Source organism: Balearica regulorum, chromosome 5 (genome assembly GCF_011004875.1).
Source record: "Balearica regulorum gibbericeps isolate bBalReg1 chromosome 5, bBalReg1.pri, whole genome shotgun sequence".
NCBI classification, from domain to species: Eukaryota; Metazoa; Chordata; class Aves; order Gruiformes; family Gruidae; genus Balearica; species Balearica regulorum.
The window spans coordinates 57,067,317-57,072,895 of NC_046188.1; the positions used below are offsets into that span (position 1 = coordinate 57,067,317).

The 5,579-nt window shown below is 38.7% G+C and overlaps 1 non-coding gene across 1 annotated transcript; it reads left to right on the plus strand.

The window, feature by feature from the left end:
- The first annotated feature begins 509 nt into the window (after nt 1-509).
- LOC142602214 (U1 spliceosomal RNA) lies at nt 510-673 on the plus strand. The gene has a single exon (XR_012835894.1). It is a non-coding gene; the product is annotated as a U1 spliceosomal RNA (small nuclear RNA).
- The last annotated feature ends 4,906 nt before the right edge of the window (nt 674-5,579 follow it).

Below are 5,579 nucleotides of genomic sequence, written 5' to 3' on the forward strand. Positions count from 1 at the left end.
GGGGGGGGGGGGTGAAGAAAAGAAAAAAGGTTTTAAAAGAAAAAAAAAGAGAAAAGAGAAGACTCTGTAAACTTAGTAAAATTCTCATTTACTTAAGACCTACATTCACTCTGAATTCAATGGAATTACTTCAGCTTCACAGTTGTGTGATCAAGAGTAAGATACAAACTATAGTTCAGTCTATATTTCTGAGCTTACTCTCAGCCTGAAATCCCCATACATCAGTGCGATACGCAGAAGCTTTAATGCAAAACCTGCCCTTATCTTTTTCAATACAGTACCATGTCTGTTATATTCTACAACTTCATTAGCATGAATAAATTCAATCAATATTTCAGCAAAGAATGAAAGCCAATTGTGCTTTTTATTCATGACCTCTTAAGGAACTCAGTGCTGCACCAATGACAGCCTCACACAGCTTTAGTAAGAGGCGTCTAAAATAATTATTTGCAGGCAAACTGGACAATTTTATATAATTCTTAATGAGGCAATTCCTCAGATAGTAAGCCATACTTACCTGGCAGGGGAGACACCATGATCAGGCAGGTGGTTTTCCCAGGGCGAGGCTCATCCCCTGCACTCCGGGTGTGCTGACCCCTGCGATTTCCCCAAATGCGGGAAACTCGACTGCATAATTTGTGGTAGTGGGGGACTGCGTTCGCGCTCTCCCCTGGATGGTGCTGTCTACTATCCAGCAGTGTTTGATAGATTGTGGCCAGGGCCCAGCACAGCGCAGTAAGTTGTGTCTCCTTAGAATCCCCACAGCATTTTCCTTTCAAATATTCTACCATTTTATCAGGGTCTTGCAATTGTTCAGGAGTGAAGCTCCAAACCATTGGGGGTGAAAAGGTCTCTAGATACCCACCCATACTCTCCCACATGCCATGCCAGCCCTGACCATTCAGCCTTGGGGAAGATCCCTGGGTGGTACTCTTGAAAAGATTTTTGCTAACCCTGAACAGGAGTGGGAAAGCATTCAGGAGACCTAGCAATAGGAATATAATGGCCTGAACATTCCAAGGGTATTCAAAATACTCAAAAATTGTTGTAACCAACCAAAAGGGAAAAGAGGAGGTGAAAGAGTGGGAGAAGGTATCACCCCCTGTCTTCCCCATAGATTGGGTCCAATTATTAATCAATTCTGAAAGATACTGACCGAGGTACGGGCCTGACCTAAATGCTACATACACATACCAGCTCAGACCCATGACTGTCAATGATATCTTATCATAAGTCATTATCACACAATATAACAACATGAGAACACGAACCCCTCTTCCAGAGGTGATAAACAGCACCGCAGGGATTGCACAGAGTAAACATGGGTTTACAAAACAAAGCCATGTGAGCAAACAGAACATCATTATGACCAGTGACTGTTTCAATAACATCATAAATGCTTTTAACAACTTTGTTTTAACACACTTGGGTCAGACTTGCCGTTATCACAACCCCTCGAGCCCCACGTTGGGCGCCAAAAAGGACTGACGTGGTTTAGCCCCAGCCGCTCGCTCACCCCTCCCCCGGCGGGATGGGGAGGAGAACGGAAAAACAACGGCAAAGCCTGGAGGGTTGGGATAAGGGCAGTTTACTGGGACAGCAAGGGAGAGGGAGAACAATCAACAACAGTGCTGATAACAGATAGTAACAATGGTGATAACAGAGAACGATTTTACCGATCCGACGACCGACCGACCGACCGGACGCTCGACCCGTCCCGGAGCCACGCCGACACGCCGAACCCGCCCCTCCCCGCCTGGCCCCCTTTTATGGGGAGCATGATGTCACATGGTATGGAATAGCCCCCGGCCAGCTTGGCTCACCTGTCCTGGCTCCTTGGGAAATTAACTCTATCCTTGCCAGAACCAGGACAGAGTCAAAGGACAATCATGGCAACTTCTATGTGTATTGTGCTTCTTAGGCCAAACTCAGCAGCAGTGTGCCTGTCTAAGCATCCACTAGTGCTAGAGGAATTACATCTCCTTGCAAAAGGGTTAAATCAGAGCTCCTGTAACCATGAGAAGTTAAACATTTCTAAAGTCGGGTTGTTCACAAGGGAAAGAACACAGCCCTTTACTAAGACATAGATCTTCCGTAGTTTATTTATCATTAACAGAAAGTGCTTTATAGCACTGCACAAAGGTTGCCATAAAACAACGTTTTAAGGCCCTCTCAACCATATTTCAGCCATAAATGTCCCATAGACATAGGAAGGAAAACTACCAAGGTTCAATATTATCATCTTTATTACAGATGACCTCACTATTGTGTTCTCTATAAAGAAAAAATATTAAACCATTAACATAGTCTGAATCCTAAATTAATACAGGTTTACTACTCATATCTAGATCTAAATGGCCTTACTTGTAGTGTAATTATTTTTCTACGAAAATTTTGTTGACAGCCCCATTAACAGTGATCATACCAGAATAAATGTTACCTCTTCTACTAAAAATGTGACTTCTGTGGCAGAGTGTGCCATATATTAGTACACATCCATCAGCAATTTGGTTTCAGTGAAGTTTTATAATGAATGACACATTAAAAAACAAGGCACAAATTAATGAAAATTCAGTCATTTCACTACATGTTACAAAGCTTAAACAGCTGAAACAGCTGTAATGTTTATTCCAGATATTTCTATTCCCCTTATACACTACTTCTCACTAGTCCTATTTGTCAGTATGGTTCCATAATAGAAAGATATTATTACAAGCTGTATTATTGCAACTCATAAAGATTCTTATAAAAATCCAAAGGAGACAGTAGAAAAAAAAATTACTTATTGTTTCATTATTTTTTAAAATAAGATGCATATGTTTGATGCCAAAATGTGTTTCTGTTTAACTTGCAGCTCTGTACATCCTAAATCTAAAAAACCCCAAAGCAATTTCTAATGCCTTGTGTCAAGAGTGTGGCAATAGCAACAGTTCTCGCTTTTGAGCCTATTCTACTGCATTATCCTATGGGAACTTCACAAAATTTGTCCTACTGAAATGTTCTCAGATAAGCAACATATGATTTATGAAGACGATTGATTTTACTTGAACACAGAAGATTTAAATCATTTAACTGGCTTTCTTACGTTGGAAATAATTCTGTCTGCAAAAGTCATATTTCAGTACAAAGCAGTGTTGCTCTGCAAATGGTTTCCCCGTCACAGAGTGCTTTAGAAAGGACTTTCTCATATTTGCTCTGGAAAGTACATTTTGCCCTGTATAAATAATAATACTTGCAGCAGATTAGAGAAAAAAAAAAAAGAAGCTGTAATTAAAAAAAAAAAAAAAAGAAAAGAAAAGAAAATACATTCTTACTCATTTAAATTTTTTTTTTTTTTTTTTTTTGGTCCTCTGGAAGGTATAAATATAATTTCTTCTAGTTTAAACTACAAAGTACTGCTGAAGAGAGCACATGATTACAGTCACTGTATGGTTGCAACCAAAACAGAACTGTGAACACTGTTCTGCAATAGCAACATGTCTTTGTTAATCTTGGCAATAAGCTTCCAGGAATTTGCCTAAAAACCAGAATCTGTCTAGGTCTTACTGCTGTAGTAGGCCCCAGAGTATTCTTTCCTTTTGCCTGTTACTGTTTCTAAAGTGGATAACACAGAAATCAATTACAGAAAGTTACATTCTTGGGGTTTCATGCATGAAAGAGGGCCTAGAGAGATAACGCAAGCTACAGCGACAGTATATTCCTATTATTCACCTTGATATAGCTTTTGTACATTGTGCTCATCATAGTTCAATAGTACCTGACAAAACTAATGCTAGTTTTCATCTAACACTAGCTTGTGAAGTTAAATAAGAAGCTGTGTGTGCGAACGTGCTTTTAAGCACTACAGTGCACCAAAGAATGAGCTGTTTTCAGCTAACATTGAGCCACTAATGATTTTAATGAGAGTGCCTTCTGGATTCATATTTTTTTCATAAAATACATCACACTAAAACAAAATCAATGAGAAACATTAATTAGGGCCTTTTTAGACGCCTTCTGTGGTGTTGTTTTCCTTTTGAGAAGCACCAGATGAAGAATGCTGTGCTTTATTTAAGCTAAGTTGTTTGACATTTAGATGAGAGAAAAAAGAGAAAAATACTAACAAACACAGGAACAATTTTTGACAGCTCTTTGTCATGCAAGAGAGAAAAAAGGGGACCGACTGTGAGACACTACTTTGAAGCCCTGGAAATTTGTAATGAAAAATTTAAGATACAAGAGAGGAAGAAAGATGAGCTATTCATTTGGTTCTGCATATATTAACACTTGTAATTCAAACTAAAGGTTTGCTATGTGTTTTCATAATTTTGACTCTAATAAATATCTTGGAGAATTGCTTTGATATTCTAAGATCATGTGTGTAGCTTGCATCCATTAAGAAAAATAGGGAACAATCATCATCAGCCCTCTTGGCACTAATGAGAAGGTCATTGCTCTTTAATTATCACAGACATGAAACTGAAATATTTCAAAGGGTTTGCAGAATACAGTGGCTATGGGCAAAGCTGTGTATCTGTTTATAAGTCTGTCACAGAGCAAATCAAGTAGGATGCGCAGCCTCCATTCTGTAGCCTCTCTGCTTTTGTGTATATTTAATTTTCAAGTTTGTATCACTGTTTCTTGCACATTGGATTAATCTGGGAAATTTAGACCAGCTATTAGCAGGGGCCGAGTAGGAGGGAGGAGGGCAGGGACAGGAGTAGAAAAAGGGGTAGAGATGTGAGAATAGTAAAATGTTCCTCATCAGGAGGTATTGTGAAATAAGTACTAGTGTGTTGTGTGACCTTATTTCCCACAGTAGGGGTGTTATGAAGAAATAGAAACGATGAGGTGTTGCAGGAAAATATTAGCAAATTAAAAATTTGTGTTTGACATTGGTTGTGATCTCACTCATATTTCCACTCTTGCAAAGGAAGTGACTACGAGGGGAACAGATAGAGTTGAAGCAACAGATACAGCTGAAGCAAAGCAGGGGGTGGAATCAAAACTAAAAGTGAGTTTTTTCCTTTTGATTCTGAATTCCCCAAAACAATTTCCTCCTATTCTGGTACAAAACTAAAATAAATCATTGCCCTCATACCTAATAAATTTAGTGTAAACATATTATTTTGGACCAATATAGCAAAATTTGGAATTACTTCGGAATTAAATAGACTATTTTTACTTCGGTAATAGGTGAGCACCCTTTCTTTCATGCATGTGTCTGTCATGCAAGTGAAAGACTGAAGAGTGGAAAGAGAAATTTCATCTTTGGAGAGACAGGAAAGAGGAAGATCCGACTTTTGCAGACTATTTCTATTTTGTTTCGTACAGTTTGGAGTACTACTACTGAACAGCTAACTTCTCTCTTTTTGCTCAATTTTTACCTTTGGGAGCAGTCACATTCCCAAAGGCAGGGTGGGAGTGTAAAAAAAAAAAAAAAAAATAGAGAGAGAGAGAAAGCATTCAAAATGCCAGTAATCAATTCTCATTCTCCTCTGGATGATTTGTTGTAATGGAAAGTTAAGACAAATATGCTAAATTAGCTTCTAAATCTAAAATTCACAAATATTTCTCACAATTAAGACTCTATTTGCCAG